General features: G+C 38.7%; 1 protein-coding gene across 42 annotated transcripts in view; it reads right to left on the minus strand.

Annotated features, from left to right (window-relative positions):
- Positions 1–27295, minus strand: part of NRCAM (neuronal cell adhesion molecule) — a 149611-nt gene that overhangs the window by 83096 nt on the left and 39220 nt on the right. For 40 of the 42 annotated variants that reach the window (XM_042018000.1, XM_042017999.1, XM_042018023.1 and 37 more), the window contains exon 2: positions 22167–22262. The exons of 1 other annotated variant lie outside the window; for it this stretch is intronic. The gene's annotated coding sequence lies outside the window, so the exon portion shown is untranslated. Of the gene's footprint in view, positions 1–22166; positions 22263–25980; positions 26077–27295 lie in introns of those variants that run through there. One more of the 42 variants, XM_042017981.1, reaches the window with a different exon arrangement.

A 27295-nucleotide genomic window follows, 5' to 3' on the forward strand; every position in this document is an offset into this window, starting at 1 on the left:
CTTTAAAACCAGTCTGGTTTTCAGTCTGACCTTTAACTTCCCTCCAGGCATTATTCCCTAGGGTTCCACTGCTTCAATTCCCAATTCAGATTTGCTCAAAGAAGAACGTATCTCAAAGCAGCACTTCTGGAAATCAAGACATATGGAAATGGCGATGTCTTACCAAATTTTGCATATGGTCTATGGGAAGAAGTAGAAACCTAAGGTAGGGCTCCTGGGAAATGCTTCATAGACCACATGGACATAGCACAAACAAAAAGGCAACTCTACCCACCAGGTAGGTTCCTGATGTTTATGAGGGTGTCACCATGTGAGCACACTGCAGAACTGGAGGGCCTCCTTCCAAAATGGAGCAAGAAATCAAGGCAAGACCTTCCTTAGACAAGCAGCTGTGAATGTACTGCAATCCTCCCTCCCTCACCCTGATTTCACCTAAGCACCATTCCTTCTAGAAGACAGAAAGGGGCTGCCTTCTTCCACAAAAGCTGTAAGCTAGCCAGCTCCACCAGACTGACACAAATGCTATTCTCCATGCTGCTGAGAGCATAGCCATCTATGAAGAGAAACAGTGATGGGAAATAAAGCCCATCAAGGGAAAAAACCTTAATCAGACCTTGAGTAAGAACAGTCTACCTCACCTTGAAGAAGAGGGCTTGGGCATGGCTTTTCTTACTGTCAGAATGAGAAAATACTAACTCAATAATACCCTCTCACAGAGGTCGGTTACAATACCTAAGACTGGCTGGCAAATCCAGGCTGCAAAATTAAGGCAGCCCCTCTCCCAGTCCTCATTCCTTCTTTGCAGAAACTTGACTCAAGGTGTTGCACTGCAATGATTTGGTAAGTAGTTCAACAGTTTCCAGTCTAAACAACAAGTTAAGTTCATAACTATATTCTACAATTCAATTAGGTTCAAATTTTCCAGGCAACATTTAACTTGAAATTAATAGCTTCACTTCCTGTCAGAGTCAAATTTAAAGTAGCAAATCAACTTTCATCTCTAAATGCATAAAAACAGTGTTACTCATTCAAGACCTATAGAAAGTCTTAAGGATGAGGGTGTGGGGGGTATGCTGAGGTTTTCTACATTTGTGGGTTTGGTTGGAGTTTTCTTTGTTTTGTTGGGCTTTTGCACTGAATTTTAGATGAAATTGGAACAAATTTATGGAAGGGGTTATGTCACGTTGGGTACCCGTGCAGCAGTCACTAGACAGCAATGAGGAAAGAAACCCTTGCAAGACTCCTCTTCCCAGAGGAAAAAGCAGTGAACAGGCATCAACAGATTTAGAGGTTTTCAGGAGGGCATATGAATATTTTTCCTATAAACTTAAATAGCAGAAAAGGGAAAGGATCTGTGTCTCCTTTAAGATTGATATCTTAAATTGTTTTGGTTTTCTCACATTTGAAATGCAAGTAGGACACAAAGGCAACCAACCTTTTTGGACCCTTTACCATTGTTTTAAAAATGTGTACAGGTTTTCACAGTGCATCACAGGGATTTCTGCATTCATACCCATGTCTCATTTTTAACTTCATAACTCATTCTGTAACAGGAGCTGGTTTCTTTACAAAGGAGTCGCCCGGAAGCATCCTCCATGAAATCATGGAGAAGGTAAAGGTGAAATAAGATCTTTTCTCACTCTTCTTTAATCTTGATAGTGAGTTCCCAGCATTAGGCTGGGTCCAACAGATTAAATGGATTTTCACATATAAAGCTTGCTGCTGGGTAGTTGCCAGATAAGATAATAAATTTCAGCTTAATTAAACCACATTCCTTCTTTTCCACAACGGCTGATAATCTGGGCTATTTTCAATGCTGTAAGATGTATTCATATCAGTATATGCTGGGAAAAGTATGATATACCTTTTGTTTAATGTCAAAAACCAGAATTTCCAGGCACGAAGTCAGGAGTTGGCATGATCAAGACTCTCTGAACTTCACACATGTTTAATCAGAGAAAGTTTACCTAAGTCATTACACTGGTTTGGCAGAGATATTGAATGTCAGGGGGAGAACAGAAAGAGGAAGGAAAGATTCAAAGATTTAAAATGGACAGAAGTGTAGTTAAACTCCTGTTTCAACAAAATGAACCACTTCAATGTATTTGAGTCAAGACACCTGCACCAAAAAAAGCCCCCAGTAAAATCTGTGTTGAGAAAACAAATACAATTAAACCTGAACTAACCTGACTGCTAGGTAGAAATGAACTTAGCTATACAACTGGTTTTGCTGCTATAAAAGCATTAAAGGCCAGGTTAGAAAAGTAGTTTCCCCTTTATTTGCCAGAAATCACTGTCATCTCTTGGTCACTGAAGTACTTTATTAGACGGTACTTTTCAGTACTTAAATCTTCCATATACCCTAAACAATTGCAGGTATGGAAAAAGGGAAGTTCACAGAGACTAGAACGACTTTTCTTCTTTGGCTTGCTGGGCAGAGTCACAGAATTATGTAGCAAAATTATTTCCACAATTTGAAATAGAACATGCGTGTGTCTGTGTGTGTGTGTGTGTCAACAGGTGGAATTAGGACCATCCATTCACTAGCTATACTCCCTTATTTTTGCAAAACCAGACCTTAGTGTTCCCTCCAGCATTCCTTTTACTTAAATGAAAAAGTTGGTACTTTATTTAAGGGTGGATTTTCCCACTAGACTTGCTCTGATCTAAAGAGAAGTAGCTGTCAAGAAGATACGGAGAGGTCCTGAGCTCTTCCATTCCTCACTGCAAGATCCTGCCCTCTCCCCTCGCATTTAAGAATTGTGGCATCCCCAGTGAGCTACATCAGTTCATTGATCCAAGAGAAAACAAACCTCTGCAAGAAAAGACTAGGTTCTGACATGACAGAGATCTCCTCAAAGGAACTACCTCTTTTGAAATTAAACAAGGTAAAGCATCACGTGAAACTGTACCCCCAGCCTAAGTCTTCATGGATCTGAGCGAGGTGAATGCAATACTGAAGTACTCTACAGTTGACTCTGTTCCTCCCTACTGAAGCACTGGCGGGGAATACTCCGCAAACCCGAGGACAATTACTTCTGAAGTACAGTCAAACATCTGAAAATAGGTATGTAATACCAATTAAAAAAATCAAATAAAGAACCTAGTATCTCTGATTTAATTCATTTGGCTCAATGAATAGGGAGTCAGCAACATACACTGATTTTTCAAATCACAAAGTTAAACGTAAAACATTTAACATAACATAAAAGTTAAAATACGTTCCCCAAAGACAGCCTCACAAACAGGCTTTCTTTTCTCCTACTTTGCTATGGGAAGAACTCAGAATTGCAGACTTACTGCTTTTCCCAAGGAATTCTGTCACAGTCTTCAAATTTTGTTTATGCTTGGCTTTTTCATTCAGACTAATCAGCCGTCCAGTATTTTGAACAGCTGATTATTCTGAATGACTCTCATTCAGACATTCTTTTCCATGACCTTCAGCAAGGACACAGCTTCTCCATGTGTCTGTGATTCACAGCCATTCTTTTTAAACTACTTTTCACTATAGCATCCCATTTTCTTCCAGATTGTATAACTTTCAGGTTTAAATACATTCAACTGCTGGATGCCATAAACAAACAATCCTGCAGTACTCCTAACATTAAAAATCCTACATTAAAATTTCTACCTCGTAGAAAACTGACTCCAGATGTAACAATCTCGCTAACAAGATCACTAACTTGGACTGAGATCTGCTTTATTCATAACGCTTCACATGTACAGAATTGTACTATCCTCAGCAGAATTTCTTCTAACACACACAGCGAAGAAGAGAACAGAACTGGATCTCCTGCCCTCACATACTTCCTGTGACATGTCAGTATCACAAGAGCAGAGCAGCCTTTAAAGTCCATATTGATTTTTCTCTCACCATGTCTAAGACACATTTCCTAAAATGAAAGATGCATTCATAAATTTCACTGTATATTTTTATTAAAAAACATTGACATTTTATTTTTCCTATCTTTATGATTCAAAGCCTGTCCTTATATTTCTTTTTAATGAGTTGCAGCACTGCTCCTAGTGTAGGCTGTTAGATAAGTGAATTTTTAATTTTGAAGAGAAGTAATATATTCTGCAAACTCCATAAGTTGTGTAAAAAGGAATGTCAAACCTTTATTGGATTTCCCTGAGTGTTATATCCACCAACCTTTTAAATCATACTTGAATAAATGACTGTATTTGGTTTATCGGGAATAAAATAATTCAAGAAAGTGTAGGCAATTACCATACACCAATGTATGCAGTTTCCTGCAAAATAATTCTAACGTAGTACCATCCTTCACATATATTTAACAGGATGTATTTTATAAATAGCATAACATTTCTATTTGAAAGCTTTTATTTCTAAAGATAGGAAGATTATGACTAAGACACTATCTATCATATCTGAGAAGCTGTGGCAGTCCAGTCAAGATCCCCCTGACTGGAAAAGGGGAAATATAACCCCCATTTTACAAAAGGAAATGAAGGAAAACCCAGGGAACTACAGGCTGGTCAGTCTCACCTCAGTGCTTGGCAAGATCATGGAGAGCAGAATCTCCCAGAAACAATGCTAAGACAAATGGAAGGCAAGGAGGTGACTGGTGACAGTCAACATGGTTTCACTAAGAGTAAACTGTGCCTGACAAACAACAGGATGACAGCACCAATGGGTATGAGAAGAGCACCTGACATCATCTCCCTGCATTTGTGAGAAGCATTTGACACTGCCCTGCACGATATCCTTGTCCCTAAACTGGAGATAAATGGATTTGATGGATGGACCACTCAGTGGATAAGGAATTGACTGGATGGTCACATTCAGAGAGCTGTGATCAGACTTGATATCCAAGTGGAGACCAGTGACAAGAGGTGTTCCTGAGGGGTCGGTGTTGGGACCGGCACTGTGTCACATGTTTGTCAGTGACACGGACACTGGCATCGAGCGCACCTCAGCAAGTTCGCTGACGACACTGAGCTCTGTGCTGTGGTCAGCAGGCTGGAGGGAGGGGATGACACCCAGAGGGACCCTCACAGGCTTGAGGGGTGGGTCTGTGCAAACCTCATGAAGTTCAACAAGGCCAAATGCACGGCCCTGCACCTGGATCAGGGCAATCCCAAGCACAAATACAGGCTGGTCAGAGAATGGATTGAGAGCAGGCCTGAGGAGAAGGACTGGGGAGTTTTAGTGATGAGAAGCTCAACATGACCTGGCAATGGGCACTTGCAGCACAGAAAGCCAAACGTGTCCTGGGCTGCATGAAAGCAGCGTGGGCAGCAGGGTGACAGAAGAGATTCTCCCCCATTACTCTGCCCTCATGAGACCCCACCTGGAGTGCTGCATCCAGCTCTGGGGTTCCCAACACAAGAAAGATGTGTACCTGTTGGAACAAGTCCAGAGTAGGGCCACAAAGATGATAAGAGGCCTAGAGCACCTCTCCTATAAAGACAGGCTGAGAGAATTGGGGTTGTACAACCTGTAGAAGAGGACGCTCCAGGGAGACAAGTGCCCCTAAAGGGGCCTACAAGAAAGCTAGACACAGACTCTTTACAAGGGCAAGTAGGGACAGGACATGGGGCAGTGGTTTTAAACTGAAAGAGGTAGGTTTATATTGGATATTAGGAAGCAGTTCTTTACTGTGAAGATGGTGAGGCACTGGAACAGGTTGCCCAGAGAAGGTGTGTATGTCCCATCCTTTAAGTGTTCAAGGAGAGGCTGGATGGGGCTTTGAGCAACCTGGTTTAGTGTAAAGTGTCCCTGCCTGTGGTCCCTTCCAACCCAAACCATTCAATTCTTCTATAAAAATTATTGTATACATAAGTGATAATGTTACTAACATTATATACTTATAGAATTAATAATACATGTGTGTGTATGTATCTATATATACATATATATACATACACACACACAAAAATATTTAGTCTGCCCTGTAACAAATTGGAGCTATATTTCTCAACATAATGAGAATTTGTTGCTGTGATGAGTACACTCCTTTAGAAAACCACCCTGATTGCAATTCCTGTGCTCACTGAATCTTAAATACATCTTGCATAACAGAGCTTTTCTATTTGCACACTAGTTTGCAAATGTTATCATTAAGTCACCCAACAGTCAAATCAGCTATTAAAAAGGAATATAAAAAATTATATTTAAGGTATTTATGGAAAAGGGGTGCAAAGAAAGCCAGATCATTGACAGAAAATTTATTAGGTTAATATAATATTCTAGAACGTGACAAATCAGGAGAATTCACCCAACATTCTCCATTAGAACTCATTGACCCAATATCAGAATTTTAAATCTGTTTTTGCCAAATAATCAGCTAAGCTGTGTGCCATGTTAAAGAAAACCTCATAGGAGAATAAAGATTTGCAAAAGGTTCCAGTTACTAATTTAATTTCAACTGTTTCTGTCCTTTTAGGAAGAAAAAAAAGAAAAAAGAAACTCTTAAAGCACTGTCAATACAGTAAAAGAAGAGAAATACTGCTTTTGACATGAGTGCTGGCCAAGAGGCATCCCACTGTGTAGGTTACTCCAAAAAGGAGATTTTAAAAACACATTTAATTCATCTACAAGAGTCCAATGTGACATTCTTTCAAAAATTAATCCAGTGCTATTTTCGTGCTCAAAGCTTCATGGTCTTTTCAGGCAGCACCCTAGTGGAGCAGCTCACTGCCTCCACTTTGCCCAGGCCACTGACACTTTTTAGGCTCTGTTTAAGCTTCTCCCTCTCTTTCAGTGTTGTCAGTGAGAACACACATGCCAGCTGTCATCTTTTCAAATCTGTAGGAATCCTTTATTTGTTTGGAGGTTTCTCTGTGGAGAAATGTTTCTGAGTGGAAAAGCATTTAGCTCAGGTTAGCTTTGTCAAGACAAACTGCAGTGGCTAAGTAAATCTATCAGCATCAGGAAGCTTTATCTCATAACAATAAATAAACATTTATTTTGTTCTCTAAAGGTAGACAAGTACTTTAAACATGAAAGAAGTACCACATGCATTACTAACAATAATAGAAGGATGTCAATGGGCACAAGAACTTCTGCAGGAAGTTTTCTACTAAGCTAATTGTAGGTTTAAAGGTGCTATACTCAGAAATACAAAATTAATTTACACATGATCTTACTGACTACAGAATGCAATGGAAAGCACATTCACTTTTCTTGATGAAAGAAAGTAAACTTTTCTGTACAGAGGTACTGGCAGCAACAGTAGGTAGAGCCTTTCCTTTTGCCTTTTGACAGAGAGTGCTGCAGTAGGTAGACACAAAAGAGGCTTTCCACTGTTCCCAGAGAGTCTGCCCATCCTTTTTTCTACACTATCATTATCTGCTTTAAAGGAATTACAAAACAAAAGCATTCTGTGAATAATTCACAGATTCAATTTTTTTTTTTTTTATTTTGCCAGGCAGAATATTCAATTTCTTCTGTCATCTTGCCACTACATCAGGTCAGTCATTTCCTTACAAAACTCTAGTATAAATTTTAACATGAGAAGGATATATCATCTTTCAAAACAACTTTTTCCTTTTTAGTTCATGTCTGCTTTGGTGGCATTTCAAAAACTAATGAATATACGGACAGATGACTAGATGGCAGGTTTCAAAGAACTGTTTTTGCTTTCTGTGGCTAAACATTTTACAGTTTTCTTGCAGAAATGTGTTTCATGAATAACACTTCATAGAAATTCAACAAAAAGAAAAATAATTTATACTCCAAAGCTGTAAAAGCCAAAATCACATGAACTGTAATTATTTTAGAAACTAGAGTGGCCATCAACTTTTGTATATCCCAGTCTTTATTGTTTTGTTCTAGTACTGTACACTGGCATTATCTATTCTTTCAGCAGTATTAAAAGGCTTTATGAACTGCTGATATTCAGTCATTTACTCTCTGGTGAAGCCAGAGAGCATTATAACATTATCAGACCACATCACATATCAAAAGACACTTTGCTGCTGCAAAAGAGGGCTCCTGATGCCAGACAGATTACATTATTGAGCTATTACAGTACTCACATCTGCTAATTTTTAGAAGGCCTGTGAGAGTTCATTAATCCCAAAACAAAACCAAAAGCCTCTGTGGAATAAACATGAGATTACGTTTTCCTCAGCATCCATTATTTAGCAATGTTTCTGATTTGGATTCCACAAATCCCATATAGATTAACCATTTAATAAAAGCCTGAAAATGTAGATGCTCCACAGATGCTTTTACAATGTAATAGTTTTTCTATTTCACAGAAGACTTACAAGGGTTGCAGAAAAAGGCATAACTGGAGAATTTTCATATCACAAGTATTATATTTCACCTTTTGCAACAGAGGGAATGCAATCCCTGGTGTTTAATTAGAAGTCTGAAATCACCTACTACTTTATACTATTCTAATACTGATTCCAAGTGAATGCAAAATGATACTCTAAGCACTTTTCCCCTCTGATGATAGTGCCCACACAGCTACATTCTAGGGTCAGTGAGATTTTACCTCAGCTCTGTTGAAAGCTGAGGTCCTTCCTCCTGTCTCTGCCTAATAAGTTTAGGGCCAGAACTTTCAGGTTTCTATCCCTAGATGTTCACATGATAAGACTAGGTTCCACGTGGCAAAACCATCCCATCTTCATCAAGTTATACTGGCTTCTGGTTCACCACTATAGGTCTCTGCCCAATTTGTCATTACCATACCATGGGTCCTCTAACGTTACGGACAAATATTCTCTTCCAGTTGGCTCAATTAACAAAGGAATTTACAAGATTTAAACAAGTGAAATATCAAATGAGTGATTTAGCTCTCTGTCATGGGAAGGCAGTACCCACGAACAGGGAGAAGGTCAGGCAAGCTGATAGGCTTTAAGACATTTTGCTGGTTCAGCTGTTTGAAGAACACCTGGCTGGCTATACCTAATTTGAGAAGTCACATGTTAGAAAGTTAATTATATTGACACAGGATGTTGTGCTCCTTGAGCCATTTCCTATTGTGAATGAATGGTGAAGAATTATGGTATCACAGAAAACAACGGCTTCGTAACTGCTATCCAGTGATAATGCCCAACTAAGGGCCAAGTGTGTTTGCTGTATAAATTGTCACTGTGCTGTGGTTTAACCACAGACAGCAGCCAGGCCCCATGCAGCTGCTCCTCACTCCCTCATGACTAGGATCAGGGAAAGGACTGGACGGGCAAAAGCCAAAAACCTCGTGGGTTGAGATAAAGACAATTTAATAGGAAAAGTGAAAGCTGTGCAAAGCAAAAAAAGGAATGAATTCACTGTTCTGCAATGTTCAGCCATCTCCAGCAGAGCAGGGCCCCATCACATGTAATGGTTACTGGGGAAGACAAATGCCATCATTCCAAACACCCCCCCTTGCTCCTTCTTCCCTCACTGTATATACTGAGTATGGTGTTGTTTGGAATATCCCTTTGCTCAGCTGGGGTTACCTGTCCAGGCTGTGTCTCCTCCCAACCTCCCATGCAGTTCCAACTTCCTGGCAGTACAAGAAGCAGAAAAGGCCTTGGCTCTGTGTACGCCCTGCTCAAGAGTAACAAAAACATCTCTATATTATCATCACTGTGTTCAGCACAAATCCAAAAGATAGCCCCATACCGGTCCCGGTGAAGAAAATGAACTCTACGCAAGCCAAAATCAGAACACACTGCGTAGAAGAAATCTTTCCATATCCTGTCATGGCCACTCTCCTTTTAAATTAATTACGCTGAAAAAAGCAGTCACCTTTGTCTGGATCTTCCTACTTCTGTAGACTAGAACAGATGAAAAGAGCTTCACAAAATCAACTAGGGAAGTAAATGAAATACTCTGAACCTAATTCCATCAGTTTTCATATACCACTATGAACGCAACTTCACCACAGACACCCAAAGGCAATGAATTATATCCTAACTTAGTAATGACAATAGGAATTCTGCTGCTAAGTTCAATTAGACATGAATGCATCCAAAACAAATGAGATTTATCACCTGGGTGAGTACAAGTAACAAAGGAGCCACACAACGGGGTACAAAATGGGTTCCTCCTGGGGACAAAATGGAAATTGTGCTGAACCAATGTGATTTAAATTCAGGAGAGGAGTACAGGTCAAGTAATCAGCTTTCCTGAGGTCTGTGAGAAGAAAGCAGGGTGCAACAGAGTGCCTAAGAGCAAAGGTGCTGTGCCAACCATATTTCACAGGCTCCACAGAGAAGCCACTGTCAGACGCCACATCATATGCAGTTACTGTACTAAACAGACAAGGATGGTAACTGCACACATAACAGAGATAAGTGCTGACACCTGTCAAGGTACAGTGCACACACAACATATTGCCCTACAGTCTGTTTGGGTCCTAAGCCTGTGTTCTTTGTAACCTTTCTCTCATAGGCTCACTTCTTGTACCATATCTTTTCTTGAAGCTCTCCTGAAGGCAAGACAGACAGCAGAGCCCTCCACTGAACAACAGGTGCAGGAGAAGAGCTGAATACTTACAAGAGAAGTATTGCAGCTGCAAGAACAATCATGGGTGCAGGAATGTTTCCTGCTACAATCTGCAACTCGGGGTTCATATATTTGTTTATTTGTACTTTTCCAGGGAAGAAAACCTTGTTCTTGACTGGTTAGATCATTCAACGCTGGACCCTATGCAACTCAGGGATAAGTAATAACTTGACAATGAACAAGCTGAGAAGATGAAATACTGTATACACAAGAAACAAGATCCTACTTGAACACTTTGGGCCAAACCCAGAAACAACAGACACAGGTTTTCGAGCAATGAACACTGTAAGAGTAATTCACATTGTTGGTTTGGGCACCTATGTCCCCTATTATATTGAACACAAAAGACACAATTTAGCATAGTATTCAAACAGCTAGTTATCTCTGCCCTAGACAACAGAAACTAATGGAAATTTTTAAATTCTTTCTTCTGAGAGTTTAATGCACTATTATATCAGCATGGAACCAGAAAAGAAAGCTGCAAGCCTTTTGTGCAGTGATGAGAAGATATAATGACTTCGAATATGGAAAAAGGATGCAGCAACAGTAGTGCGGTAGAATCACAGAATCATAGAATATGCTGAGTTGGAAGGGACCCATCAGGATTATTGAGTCCAACTCCTGGCCTTGCACAGGACAGTCCCAAGAATCCCACCATGTGCCTGGAAGTGTTGTTTAAATGCTTCTTGAACTCTGACAGGCTGGTGCTCTGACCACCTCCCAGGGGAGCCTGTTCCAGTGCTCACACAGCTACAGAGTAGCTCCTACAGAGTAGGAGGAAACCTGTATAGCAGACCTTTAGCATTTCATGTTTAAGCTAGCACAAGGCCCTAATCATGAGACACTCAGGAATTTCTATTACTCCATAAGATGGGCCACTGTGCATGCAAGAAAACCCAACTGCTTGTATGAAGCATATGCAGCAAAGAAGTATTAGTAATAAGGAGTAAACTGTCTGTCAAACTCCAGGTATCTTCTTGTGTAGGGCTGCCCTATAATAGGAACTCAATACTCTGATACACTAGCTGCTGTTTTGTGGAAGCTTTTTCTGGTCCTTATGAGTGCTCTGTCCCACTTGGTAAAGAGCAGACCATGTTACAAGGTGCTTGTGAGAAGAATAAAACTAAGAATTCTCCTTGGATCTTTAAGTGAAACAGTCACATCAATGAAAATTATCTTGCATCAATTACAAATCCTCCTGCAACTTCATACAGGTTGCCTACACAATTTTTGGAACAGCAATATGAAGAATCAAGCTCTCAAAATCCTCTCCATAACTTACTTCTTTGATAGCAGAAAACAAGCATCAAACACTTTGGAAGGACTACTTTGATTTTAAAAAGAACAGGCATGGATCCAGTTTCCTTATAGTTTAGGCATAAGCTGTTCATCACTGTTCTACATGGATGCCAAAATGGAGTCAAAAGAATGCTCCATCAGCTTTTCTTGACTTGTGTTAATTTTCAACTGCCTGAACAAAGGATATTTCTGTAGTGAGCAAATTGGTTTTACAAAACCTTCAGATGAAAACCTTCAGATGAAAACCTTACTTATAAACTAAGTTAAAAGTTGATAGCAGCATTCACGTGAAAATGTTGAGAATACCAATTGTATTTTAGACCAGGTAGTGTTTTGTGGGACTGTGTAAGGAAAGAAACAAGATTCAAATGTTAATGTAGAAAAGTAACTCTTTTATAGTTCCCATTAAATCCCACAACCACTTTAACATCTGCAGGCTGAATGAATATTTTGTGTCTTTCCAGCATTTTATATCAACTAATATAATTCATGAACATGTCACTTTTCCACATTCTTGAACCACCTCACTGTTCTGGAAAGGATCCCAAAGGCCCAAAATCCACAAACTACTGTCTTTACTCTTTCTACAGCAAACATTCTACTGGCTGAATCAATGAAACATAGAGAAGTATAATAAAAAAATGTTAAAATACATGGTAAGAAACTTAATCCATTTAATCTGCATGAACTGAAGTTGTCAGATTCTTCAGGGCTCTGCAAGCAGTCCAAGGCAACTAATACTGGATGAATGGCTGCTTTATGCTATTCCACACCATCATTCAATATATGGCTCTACTTCATAACCTTTACAACTACTTGAAAGACATTAATGGGTGGAAGCATATCATCCTTCTGCAGTCTTCTGCTCTAGATGTGAAGGATTCAATAACTTCCAAACCTGTGAGCTTGCCATTTTGTATGGTGGACTGGAGAAACCTGTCTGAACACACTTGAACTAGTACAAAGACCTGACAGTTGGTGGCAGGTTATTTAATATATACCTACAGGGTTTAAATCTTCTTTGCAACATTTTTCTCTTTTCTTTAGCTGGAAAACATCCACTCCTGCCAGCCAAACATCCATTTTCCTTTGAAGTACTTCCTGAGAATTTAATTGCCCAGTAAATTGCCAACAAAACTTTCCAAGGCATAGATCAGCCCTGAGAGACTCCAGGGGAAACAGCCTGTAATTCATCTTTCCACTGTCAGTGAGGAGGGCAGAGTTGCCCTTCAGTCATAAAAATCAATTTTTGACTGGATGAAATTCACTGAGTTGAATATAGCCATATACAGGAAGTAGAAGCTCTCAGCATTCTTGGTGGAATCTGACATTCCACTGGAACAATACTTTTGAGAACTGGAATATTCAGGTAGTTCGTGTCTCTACATAGGCACTACAGCACTACTACTAAATTTTCTGTTTGAAAATGTGTCGTCTTAGACAATTTAAACATCTACAGTTATTCAGCCCCCTTATACAGTTCTTCTAATCTTAGCAGGTCCTCCAAATTGACTATGTACCATACGTTTCAGGTCAGCAAGGTTCAAATGATGACACAACATAAGAAATACAGTGGAGAGGAACATGACTTCAGTAAATATTTTTTTTTAGTAACTGAAACAATTTTAGAGTCTCACTTTCAACCCATCTCAAAATAAATAATTGCCAATAACAAAACAAATAGACTCAAAATTCTTGCAAGACAGAAAAAATGGAGGTTAAAACAGAGAAATTTCTTTTTAAAGAAAATGCCAAATAACTTTACAAAAATCCTAGAAGTGCTGACTTCATTTCACAATACTGTAAATTATACACCTGATGCAATTCTGGAAACTCTGTTATCTGTCAGGAAAATGTAAATTGAGGTAATACTGAGATGCAATAATGCCTAGCATAGTATGAATAATCCATTTGGGGTTTGTTGTTTGGAAACAAGTCCTCCACAAAAAAAAAAAAAGGTTTATGCTAGACTACAGGCTGTTAATCACTCATGACACATTTTATTATTAATATTTTAGTGAATATTCTTTAAATTGTTAATTCAGAAAAATCAAGACTTGTACACACTAGATGCTCAGGCCTGCTAATGGTGTTGGAATACATTATCATGAAGAGTTAACTTCAATGGTATCTCATTTTTAATTAAAAATAAGCTTTAAGAATCATAGTGAAGCTAAATTGTTATGTTAAAGCTTGGTCTGACCTGCTTGCAGAAGCACATGTGATGCATACTTGGAGTGCACCAACAGTGCTCCCTCTGTTCACAAAAACAAGCCAGAGATACTAGAGGTGCTTCTCCTCTGTCCCTGCTGAGCCTCTGAATAGTAAATAGGCCAAATTCCTCTACTGAAGAACAAAAGAGCCTCATGGAAAACTGTCCTGAGATCAGGCACCAGCCTCATCCTCCTCTGAAGACAATAGGGGTCAGTGAGGAATTAATTCTGGGTGACAGACACACAGTGTCATGTTGGGAGCAGAGTGGGACATAAAGAATAAATTCAGTGTCTACCTGGCTACTCTGAACAATTTTGCAAATTTCAGAAGGTTAAGTTTCAGTTTACTCAGAAGAAACTGAGGCTCTGTAATCATAAGCAATATGGACCACGGTGAAGGGACTGGTATTTTTTCCTAGAGATATATCAACAAGATATAGTTCAGAATTTGAAGACTGCAGCAAAATCATGATTAAAGCCCATTCAGTGGAGCAATTACTATTATTTTCAGCAGTAAATTACTTTCTATCCATCCTGTGCCTTCCCCTGGTGCTACTATATGCTTCTGATACGGGAGAACTAACTGACAGATATTTATCGGGAAATTAAGAGAAGAGAGAAGTTAGTTACAACACACTATTTGCCTTTATTCTAAAGCACAGATATAGATTTGCTAGCATATTGCATTTTTAGAAATAAATCCACACATTCCAGATACCTCTCCAGGTACTACCAACGTGTAACACTGATAATGTGAACATCTTGTTGCAGAGATAAACATGTAGCTAAATCAATAACACACAAGTGACTCTGCTGTCTTAACACTTTTAGAATATGACTTCCTTGACAGAAATAGTACAAAATTGAAATGAAGAGCTACATTGTATCAGTCACTTAAATATTCACATACATTTAGACATAATACAGTCCTGCTGCAAAACACTAGAAAAAAATTCAGATAATTAAAGGGTCATTTAGACTCCTGTAAAATGACATCAGCCTTCAACAAAGGCTGAAGCCCTCCAGATATTAAAATGCATGACATATGCTGCCTTCATTACATCCATTACATTTTTCTGATGCATAAATCTATCCAGATTACCCCATAATATTACGTATGATCATTATATTTACTAACTCTTCTATAAATTTACGATAAAGACAAGAAACTGCATATTTTTTTCTTTTATTATAGACAGTAATAGAAAATTGTGATTTTAAAAAACAATTCATCCCTCTCCATGTTGAACTGTTACCCTTTGTCCTTTACATTGTGCTATAATCCCGTCCGGTGATCTTTTCCTAAATGATTGTGTAAGATCATCTTTTGTGTCATACAGTATCACAAGTTTTTCTGAGAATTCCATTATGTCGTTTGTTTCAGCTTCTTCATTTACTATGTACTACTGAAACTGTGAACATGAACTTACATGTTGGCAAAGAATTCTACAAAAAAATTCAGCATTTCCAAGCCTTCCACAACAGACCCAGGGAAAATTGATGTATTCTGCGATTTCAATACAGAAAGTCTTGGCACCATGCTGCAGTCTTTTTCAGGACTATGTTTCATTGCCCATTTCTCATGTTAACATACTCCATAAAATATTTAGTAAACTTATTAAAGCAAGTAAGTAAAATGGTTCCCAACAATACCTAAGTATTTTAAAAAGTATTGAGTCAGGGTGGTGCTCAGGTTTTGTATATTTCCAATATCAATTCCTAAAGACACACAGGAAGGGGGATGGCAGAAAATACACAGCTAGACTTCAAGGTGCACCACAAAAAGCCAAGATGCAGTAGTCAGAAATTACAGCAAAGAAAAATTCAATCAGTGTGGATACAAATATTTCCGCTAGGAAGAATTTTTCTCGCTTCTTTCCAGTCCCGTGAGATATTTTTCTCTCTCACAGAAGATATTAGCAGAGTTCTATAAAAACTATGAACACCTTCAACCTTACAGAGCTTTGTTTATGGTACAGTAGGAAAATATTTTGACAATGGATGTTTTAGGATTTTAGCCAACCACCCCCAAGGGGTGGCTGATCCTTTGACCAATTAGACTATGAAGAAAAAAGTCTATATAAGAGTTGTAAAATAATTAAATAAAAGAATCTTGCTGCACAATTCCTGCCCGTTAGATCTTTCTTCTCCTCCCTACCACTGTGGGACACTGTGATAAATCAGACTTAAATTAAAGAAATTTCCCAAGTAGAGCTGTTAAGGACATTCTACATTGCCCAAGGAGACTGTAGCACCTCAACCCTTGGAGATTTTTGAAACTGAATGGGATAAAACCCTGAATAATCTGCTCTGATTCTACAGTTTCCCTTGGTTCGAACAGGAGGCTGTACCAGATGGCTGCCAGTTCTACCAGAAGACCTCAAAAACTAAGTTATTGTATTTTTCTACTACTTGAAGAGTCTTGAAGAGTCTTTGTGATGCCTTAAGAGGCCTTCAAGACACAGAGACTAGACAGGAGTAAGGGAATAAAAGTAGGCATTTATTTGAAAGGCCTTCAAAGGTAACCCCTCCCCAGGGGTTACTGCCAAAATGGACCCCAAGATGGATGACAGGTCACGAGTTCTTCACACTTTTATAGGTTTGGTTCGTTTGCATAGCAGGGTTAATTCTCCAATTAATGCTTCAGTTTAATGATGTAACTCCCCTCATCTTACCCCCCCTTTGAGGCTCTTTGGTTTATACTTTTTTGGCCTAGGATAGTCTAGGTGTCCTTGGAGAGCAGACCCGGAGAGGCTTTGTTATGCCTACCTAGCATGAGAGAGCAGACGTTAACAAGCTACAAGAAACTTCAGAGTTACACACTAAGCAGTACAGGATTTGAAAAATATGAAAGTTAAAACCTAAGGCATCATTTGAAGATCAAGTTATATATTTGCCTTACAGACTAGCTGCATAAGTAAATGCATTTGTGTAAGTTGCACCTCAGCTTTAACTGAAGCATTATAATCTTATGGGGGGGAAGGTTATTGACAAAACTCTATAAACCTCACAAACTCCAGGAGGACTTAAGTCACAAGTGAAATTTATACGTACTCATATGAAAAGAAATTCTCCAATTGAAGCTTACAAATTGTGTCAGATTTACTGTTTCATTACCTCTCCTCTGTTGGGAATATTAGAGGATCAGGGACATGGATCATTGATAGAATTATGGGATCAATAAAAGAACTGTAGCAAGAGCCTGCAAGCAAAAGGCCTGTGTGAGAAAGACTCTCCCTGAGAAAATTCTTGTGTGAGAAAAGGCCTGGGAAACAAAGAGGGAATTTTGAAACGATGCAGCTGTACTGATAAGATGCGCTAACCGAGAGAGAAGGGAGGTGAACTCTGTTAATCATAACTGTAGAAGCTTGCCAATGTAAGTCCAATTAGGTAGAAGTAGAAGTGCGCTTTGATAAGTTTTAAGCCACTTAAGAGTTAACAAGCTGGTATACTATATAAGTGCCTCTGGATTGCTAATAAACGGAGTTTTGCTCTTATCAACCATATTGGTTTGGACTGCAATTTCTCCCCCCACCAGAGCCACCGGGCCTTTTTTCCTTTCCAACACTCCTCTATTTTCCCTCTGTGCTTCTTTATTAAACAAAGATATGTCCAAGCTGTTGAAGTACTAACTAAGAGAAAACTAGATGTAATCTAGTAGTTGTCCTGTAATTAAAGTAGAACCAGCTACAGGGAGTACTGTCAACTTGGGAAACTTGCAACTTGCTTTTGGTTCTCTTTCTAACTAGTGACGTGCTCAGAAAATTATTGTAGATTTAGAAGCATGTAACAGACTTCATAACATTTAAAATGGTTTTAATTGCTGCTGTTAATGATCCAGAAATTTTCAAATTAATGAAATTTGGTTTATTTTTTCTTTTCTTTTCTTTACCATCCCTCCTCTTTTAACATTAGGTTAAAAAAAAACCTTATAAAATGTTTATTTATGGCATCTATGGTTGCATGCACAGTTACCACAGGAACAGACTCAAATTTGCAATAATGGAGGAGTATCACTTTTACCCTACATAAGTCATCACCCAAGGTTCTTGTAAAATGAACATGCATCAGAAGTTGAGAAACTCGGGATTATGTATATTCCTTACATGCTGTCCTTTTTTAACATATTGGAAAAACACACAGTAAGACATCTAAAAAAGGAACAAGTGATTCAAGAGGTCCATTCATTTTAATCTACATATGAGGAAATCAGAGATTATGAAGTGAGAAAAAAAGCTGGGAAAACCTAATTTTTTTATGAACACTAAAATATCCTAGACACCATACACTTACTACATTTGGGCAGGCTTCAACAGAACTGGAGTGGCTGTGATCCCTAAATGAGTTACAGCTACCTCTGTTAAAACACTTTTTAGCTGTAAACACATTTATGAAACGCATCAGTTTATCATCAGCAAATGAAAGCTTTGTGAGGTATTTTTAAAATGCAAATTAATTCATGTATTTCCACAAACGAAAACAGAAGAGTTCTCTTTCTAGAGCCTTCCATTTTCCAATTTGTTAAAAATGTCTCTGATTTCTAGAGGTAATTTCTGTCACGTAAAATGCTTACATTTTGATTCTTGAATAAGTAAGTCTCCTCATCCTTTCTTTGCTGATGTTAGGAAACTACAGATTATTGAAATATGCTTCTCTTTTCCAGACAATTTTTCCTATCAAGTTTCCTAAATTTAACTATATGATATGTCAGCCTTGTTAGAATGAGGGCATTTTTCACAACAAAAATTTTACAAGGAATAATGTAAACTCGAAAAATTGTACTTCTGTTACAATAAACAATTCCTCTCATTCCTACCAATTAAAAGCTCCCTCTCTTCAGTCTGTTTATCTTAGAGTAAACAGCTGTGAGACACCACAGGAAGCCTTTTCTCTCTTTTCTCCTTATTTTCCACTTCTGTCAGCAGGTCTTTTTATTAGTAAGGACAGCAAGGAACATAAACAGTTGTTGTATAAACAATGTTGACAGTAGCTACCTAGCTGACTTCCCACCACTTAGAATATTTTCAAACTTGACTATGTTTAAATAACTCTCTTCACACTTGTAAATATACACCAATGAAAAAGCATTATTTTAGAAATACACATTCGAGTCAGCCAAAGCAAAAGTGACAATATTGTTTTAAACAAACCTTGAACTGGGGAGACACTGATTTCCTGGAGCCACCCCACCAGCAGCACCTGCTGGGACTGAGACACTCTGGGCAGAACAGACTAGCTAATGCAGGCTCAGTGGGTGACAGGAGAGCAGCAGATGTTGTTTATATTGACTTTTCCAAGGCTTTTGACATTGTCTTCCATAAATTCCCCACAGACAAACTGATGAAGCACAGACTACAGAAATGGACAGTGAGATGGACTGAAATCTGGCTGAACTGCTAGGCTCAAAGGGTTGTGATCAGCATGAAGTCTAGCCAGAGAAAAGCATGCTGTGTACTCCAGGGATCAGTACTAGGGCCAGTTCCTTTTAAGTACTTCATTAATGACCTGGATGATGGGATACAGTGCGCCCTCAGCAAGTTTCCTGATGACACCAACTGGGAAGAGCGGCTCATAGACCAGCTGCTTGCACTGGCATTCAGAGGGACCTTGAAAAGCCCAGCCATAAACCAACAGGAATTTTATGAAGTCCAACAAAAGGAAATACAAAGTCCTGCACCTAGGGAGGAATAACCCCAAGCACCAGAACAGCTCGAAAGAGGCTTTGGAGATAAACACCTGGGGCTACTAGTGGGCTCCAAGTAAGACCATAAGCCAGTAGTGTACCCCTGCAGCAGGGAAGGCCAAAAGCATCTTGCACTGCATTAGGAAAAGATGTTGTCAGCAGGTCAAGATCAAGATCATTCTGCTCCACTCAGCACTGCTGAGACATGCCTGAAGGGTTGTGTCCACTCATGGGCTGCCCAGTACAAGTAAAACACAAGCATCCTAGAATGCAGTCTAGTGCAGGACTGCCAAGACAATTAAGGGATTGGAGCATCTGAAGTGGCAAGCCTGAAAGCACTGAGACTCCAGCCTGGACAAGGCTCCAAGAGATCTTATAACATGCATAAATACCTGAGGGGGACAGGGGTAAACAACACTTCTCAGTGGTGCCCAGCACAGGGTAAAAGGCAACTGGGCACAAACTAAAACAGATTAAATTCCATCTAAACCAAAGAAAGCCCTTTTCTACTCTATGATTGTTCAACAGCTGTCCAAGCAGCAAGTTGCTTTACTTGATCAGGGCAGGTGTTGGACTAGACAATCTCCAGACCCCCCTTCCAACCCCAGGTATCCTATGGTTCTTTGTGGAAGAGACAAAAGGAGGGCAAATTCATCCAAGTAATATAGACTATGGGCTTAATGTCAGTTGCTTTCTATGCACACAGCAAGCCTTCAATAAGACAAAATAGTTCCCTTGTACATCAGTTGCCTGCGTCTGACTTCATTATATGAAGGCAAGGTGTTTATTTAACTTAGGAAAAGCCTCATTGTGCAGATACAACAAAGTAAGTTCTTCTCTCCCATGCCTTTCCTGATGCCCAAGCCTGTAAGTCTATGCAGTATGAGAACCACCTAACACAGAGATTAAGGCAATGTATTTGTTTTCACCCATCGAATAATTCACCTCATTGTCTATTGATATATCCACTTGTATCAGCAAACTTCCATCACTTTAATGAATTTCTATGTGTCTCCTCCAGTCAGTACTGAAGCAGTAAAGCTAGTTTAACCAAAGCAGGGCAATGGGAAATCATCCTTCTCCTTTGATAAAGCCTTTTCTCTCACATCAAAGTATTGACAGTTTTGTTTCACAACTGTAGGAAAAATGAGAGGAACCAAGAGAACGTCACAGAGAAAAGCTAGAACATCTCATTCATGAAGAGCAGGCACCTGTGCACTGACCCAATTAGGCTTTCAAACACTTGTCACTTTGGAGCTGGCTGGTTGTCACTCATCCAATTAGCCCCAGGGGATGTATTGTATGGTGGCATTCCCTGACAGGAGAACTGGAGCAATGGAGGCGATGAAGGCACAGTGATAGGGTGCCAGGATCCTGGTGAGTGAGAGCAGCCAGTAGCAAAGCCAAAGAACTTCAGAGCTTCCTTAACTTGGTTACCATCCAAAAAGCCTTTCAGAGTCTTCAATGGTCTTTTTTTTTTTCAGAGCAGTCTAGTTTAAAAACCTTACAGTAACAGTTCTCTTTACCCAATGATGCATTTAACTCCTGAGTGACTAACACAAGAAACATTTCAGAAGAGGTAAAAAACAAACAAGCAAACAAACCATCTTCATTGCAGGGAGAGATGCACTAAATGTTACTTTTTGTAACACTGCCAGCAAGTAATTCAGAAGTCAAAATGTTTCAGCGACCATCTCCTCCCTCATCTAATTTAAACATACTACTGACGCTTTCAGATGCTCTATCTGCTTGACCGCATAAATGAGGGATAAAACGCTTTGCAACCATCAACGCCTATGCACTGTAAAAGATAGAAAAGTTCTGTTCTACTCAACTACATACAATACTGCGTTCAAGACCACCTAATCAGATTTTTCATTTAAAAAAAATCAGATACTATACTACAGATGACTATTCAGCAGCTACTACTCACTTCAAGTAAAGTTCTCTTCTTATGCTGAAAGAGTTATGCAATGCAAACACAAGAGCAGGAAGGGGTTCAAGGGGGATTGGGAAAAAAATGTTAGGACATAAACCATGTGAACAAAGATTTCAGAATGTCCCCATCTCTAAATCAGTGGTCTATGCTAGAAGAAAAAACTTCCAATGTTTGGTCCAATATTTCATGTTCCTTCTAAGTCCATTATTCCAGACTCACTATTTCACTAGTTGACTTGCCCCAACACCTTTTCTCTCCAGTAAGGAACATCAGAGATGATTAAGGCTACATGCAATTATGTGAAACTATGAAATACTTTTAGCTGCTTTTCTAGTTAATGTATTTTGATATGCTCTTCAGCTAAAATCTGAGCTGAAATTTAAAGAAAAAATACATAAATCACATACATGAAGAACATGTTATATGACTATCCTGGATAATAATTAATAGAAGCTAAATTGAAAGATAGAAATTTAAGTGATAGAAAATCAATGCCAGCAGTTTGGGGTTTTTTCCCCAGTTAGATTGGGAAAATAAAATTTAGAGGGAAAATTATCTTACCTTTGCACAAATAACTTCTGAGAAAGTTGGTCTCTCTCTTTACTTTTCCTTCTTTTCTTATGTCCTGTATGACAGGTCTTTATGTTACTGCCTTGCCTGAAAAAATAACATACAACCTGAAATATTTATAGAGGCAAATAGTGATATTCACTCTTAAATTACAACAAATATTTCATATATGTCTTGATAAAGCTGCAATACCAAATTAAGGCAAATGAAATGGTATTTTAATAGAAACTAATTCATATAGGTTGGGCCAAAGAAAAAACAAGAAGCATTAGAAACAAAAGCAGCTCCCTAGGTTTCAAAGTTGTGTTTTGCATTTAGCTCTCCAAAATAGCTGCTTGCATCAGATCAAACAGGAGCAACCATAATTTATTCAGGTTCACGGCACCATTAGTGATAAACCAGTCAGTGCTTCACAAAGCTTGAGCATGACAATTAGGAAGCCTAACCACAGCTTTCCAGTGTTCAGCAACCCAACTTAAGGCACACTGGGTACCTCAGGACTAAACACTTCAGTGCTCTTTGTGCTACAGGTGCCCAAGATTCTAAAGACATCCACTGGAAGAGTTGGTAGCAGCTAACAGCACGCCTCTGTTGCAGGAAAATATTCGGTCACAGACAGCACTTGCCCAGAAAGAGAGGGGTTTGACTTAAGGGCAATTTGTAATTTGTCTTAACTCCCACTTTATAGGAGAATATCCTAAATTCTAGTGGAAGGATGGGACTCACATCCCCCACTTCCCTCTTCCACCAAATTAAAAGCACAAAACAAAGAGAAGACAGCAGGAGAGGTTTGTTTTGAATTCGGCTGCTACCTTCTTCATTTATTGACAAGATTTCTGCACCCAGTTCCTCTCATTTCATACTTTTTGTTACTTTAACCTATTTTAAACACATTTAATGTTTTGTTGAGAACAAGTTGCCTATCTTTCCATGGTAGTGCATATGTGGAGTTGAACTTTCAAATAAGCAAGGTTCAAGAAGGACAAGGAATTTTGCAAATGAGCTTCAAAAACTTTCTGAGGACTCCCCTTACAGTCTTTTATCCTTAATATGTTGCTCATCTGCAAACTCAGCTATGCTTGCCACTATATGCAGTCCTTACTTCAGTGAACTAGTGATGAACTGCAGAGAACGGCAACAAATTAGCACCACTGCAGAACTTGGTATTTTGTGTCCTATACATAAAAGTATATACATTTTACTTGTAGGAAAGGAATTAAAAGTTCCTTGTGTACTCTTAACTGAATATTGGCGCTGTTTTGTAGAGTAAGCCAGGAGAGATTGCAACATCTCATCTTACAAGGATGATACAGGAAGATCAGTTTAATTTCTCATCAAACTGATAATTCAATCATACAATTTCTTTCCATATACTTTTAAAAGCCTTTTTATTGTTATGTTGGCCTGCCAGTTGGCAAAACCTCAACTGTTGACTAGAACTCTCATGGAGATGTTTCTTTCAGAAACAAACAACACTTCTCATAAACTGTTTTTTATCATGCTCTTCCAAAACAACTTGTTGCTCTTACATAATAAAACACTGGAAACAATACATTATCTTAGTAACGTCAGGAGTTTTGGCATACATGTATGATTTATTTCACTGGGGTGAAATTCACTTAGAAGGTTTGCTTCTTTGCCTTAATCTTTATTCAGGCACTCAAATCACTTCCAACCCCCCGCCTCTATATTCAGCTGGAAAAGCTGCCTGCAAACCAGCAGGACCTGGGTGAGCCAAAGTCGACAGAGAACTTCCATTCAGCAGTGCTACATGTGTGCAGCTCCTAACTGACCACAGCACAGCCTCTCAGTGATCACACAGATCCCGTTATACCAAGGCAACAGCTACTTCCACCCTGCCATTCACGCTGCTTCCTGGCTGGTTCAGACTCTCCTAGACAAAACCTGAGTGTGCTTTAGGGAACATTCCAGCCTGAAGAACCCTTCCAAACAACAGCATGGGTAAGACTTAACAAAAGTCTTAACTAAACTTGCTTTACGTTTTGATTCTCCACTCTTGACAGCCCTGCAATTCTCACGTTCCAGGCACTGCATCCTCATTTGCAGCCTCCACCTGTCTCCATGGGACCCACCTGAGCAGACCCCAGGATTTACAGTATTAGCCTGTAACATCATGACTTTGATAGGCTGCAACACAGCTCCCACTGTTCCAGGTACTCCAAACTAAAAGACACCAGCTACTTATCAGGGCTTCAGGAACACCACAGCATCCAGACCACACTCAGATTATAGCCAGCCTTCTTTTCTAAGACACTAATTTTCTAAAGCATTAAAATGCAGATGTGGCCCAGCCCTTGCCAACCAGCCTGCCTTGATGATGGGAATTTGTCCTTGCCTTCTTGTTTTTGCCATTTAAGAACATCTGTAGCCTCAAGGGCATTGTTTAGAAGTTAGACATGTTCTGAAACCCAGGGATGACTTGCATAAGACCTCATACATTGCAGAAAACTACAACTCTGTTAACACTGTGGACAATCTTATCCAGAATTCTAACATTCACTAAAAGAATGGGAAGAACCAAGTAGGAAAGAAAAATCAAGGAGGAGGGTAGAATGATGGTTCTAAAAAAAGTCCATAGATTAGATGAAACATGTTTTAAAATTTATGAGACATATTTGGGGTCTTATAATTTGCTTGGTCAGTAGCATATTGTGGAAATGTAAAGCACACTTTTTAATCTTCCACACCTGACCTTATGCTTACTGTATACTTATTTGTTAGAAAAATCATGAAATAACTACAATTTACATAGTATGGCTGTTTTTCTTGTGAAAGTGTTGATAGATTTCAGGGAAGCTAAATTTAGAAAAAGAAATACATAGATTCCAATAGATAACTACGCAAAAAGTTCAAATGTGAAAAATTCAAAATACAAAAAAATCCATTTTTATTTCATAATCTGATTGGCTAAATGGTTTTACATAAAATGTACTCAAAAATAGTCTACAAAATGTCAAGACACTTTAATATTTTTAATGTAACCTTAAAAAGCAGTAGTGAGACAATATGCAGCTTTGTCCTAAAATTAAAAATGTATCTATATACACATATATAAAATTCAGTTTCAGTTTACTTCACAATATTGTGGGAAGTTCTTTAACATAAAATACTTGCTTTGTAATATTTAGTGTATTTAAGCAAAGTTTTATGCAATCCAGTACTGCAGAGCTCCATTGTTCACCCTCATGTAACTTCTTCTCTCAGAGCTAAGGATTAATGAGGAGCTCTCAGAAAAGGAAAAACCACCCTGGCTGGTTGATGAGGGCAATAATCCATCTTGCTCTCATATCTATCTTATTTCTGGGTGTGCTCAACCCCAGATGATTCTGACAAAGTAATAATGGAAAAAAATACACTGGAAATACAACAAAAGTAGCTTTCTGTTTTTTCATTTCTGATACACACATCCTCATGAAGACACTTCCTACAGTGAGTAGTCCAGCCTAGATTACATTAACAACCATACAAACCACGCCCAAATGTTACGCATATTATACAAATCAAAACAGAATACAGATTTCATCTGATCTTTAATATATTGCAAAGTCATGCCCTTCCTTCATGGATACAAATTATACCTCATTCTTTCAATTCCTAGACTATTAACCAAAGTTGAATGTTTCAGTAAGTTACATAGCGTAGGTTTACTCTCCTGTTCAAAGTTATAACCTGAATTTTTTCCATTCCAATACATCAAACTAACTAACTAATACTAAGGTACATAAATGTCAACTATTTGAGTGATTGAGAAGTACCAGGATAGAAAAGGGAATTCAGCTATTACCTTGTGCATGTAGCTATACAGCTGTCTTGGTCCTCTTCCTTTTTTGGTGGGTTACTTTTTCCTTTCTTTCTGTTAGTAAGTGGTAAGAATTTGTACCATACTCCCCTTCATGTTGCAAACTTGACAAAACTCTGGTGCTAAGCCCTGCTGTTGCTGGCCTGTGTGCAGGGGCACGTACAAGAGGAACCGTTTCCAGCAGCCCGTCGCTTTGTCCTCGGCCCTCCCAAGCTTCTGTGTGATCAGCACAGGCTTTGTGGCCATACAATAGGGGTTAAACACTTCCCTGTATTTATATAAAAGCAGAGCTAAATCTGCTTAGCTGCATGAACCTTTTAATAAAATTACGCTCATGCTATTAGGGCATTTTTCCATTTGTTTGGTTTTTTTAAGAGTAATTAAAAATTAAAAAACCAAAACATATATATACTTTTTTTTTCATTATATGCAGAGCATAGAAAATGCAATCAACATTATTATTCAGATATTATATTATCCACAATTTCCTTCTAAGCAACTACCTGCGACTTGCCTATTTACTTCAAGATATAGTTTCATTTTTCCTTTACATTTATTTTACTTGATGACTTGCCAGTGGAACAATCCTCTGATCTCCAACAGTGAGACAGATCATTGCAAAAAATACAATCTGTACTCAGTGGGGAAATTCCAGTGTAAGGAACAGAATTTAAATGTACTGAGAAATAAAGGAAAACATTTTAAAGAGTAAAACGTGCTTGCCCACAGTCCTAAAGACACTGATTTCACACACGACATAAACCTCTGGACCACCCTTGCTTTCCAAGGAACTACCTTGATGCAACACTGGTACTGAACACTAGCATTTTTTTCAACTCCTAAAGAAAGAAACACTATTTAAAACCCCTCTGTTTTGCTCTGTTACAAATCCAGGTTTTTCTATTTGTTCTTTTGGTTTGGTTAGTTTTTTGGTTGGTTGGTTGGTTGGTTTGGTTTTGGGGGTTTTGGTTGGGTTTTTTTTTGTTGTTGTTTTTTGTTTGTTTGGGTGTTTTGTTTCGGGTTTTGGTTTTTTTATTTTTTGTTTGGTGGCAGGGGGAGGGGGGGTTTGGTTGGTTGGTTGACTTTTTAAGTCCAGTTAAAACATTTCTAACTTTAAGGGCTTTGCATCTTTTTATAGGTAGCAGTATGAATTTTGTCAGCCTCTATTTTCACCAGCATCAGTTCAGAACAATAACCTTATCTGGTCCTTTGAAACCTATTCCGTTTTCAAGGCTTCTTAGAACAATGTTTTTCCTCACAAAAGCATGAGTTATGCTTAAGAATCTACTTCAAAGCAGAC

The sequence above is a fragment of the Corvus kubaryi genome, unplaced genomic scaffold (genome assembly GCF_017639235.1).
Source record: "Corvus kubaryi isolate FWS band 111438036 unplaced genomic scaffold, C.kubaryi_AGA036_p1.0 137, whole genome shotgun sequence".
In the NCBI taxonomy this organism is placed as follows: domain Eukaryota; kingdom Metazoa; phylum Chordata; class Aves; order Passeriformes; family Corvidae; genus Corvus; species Corvus kubaryi.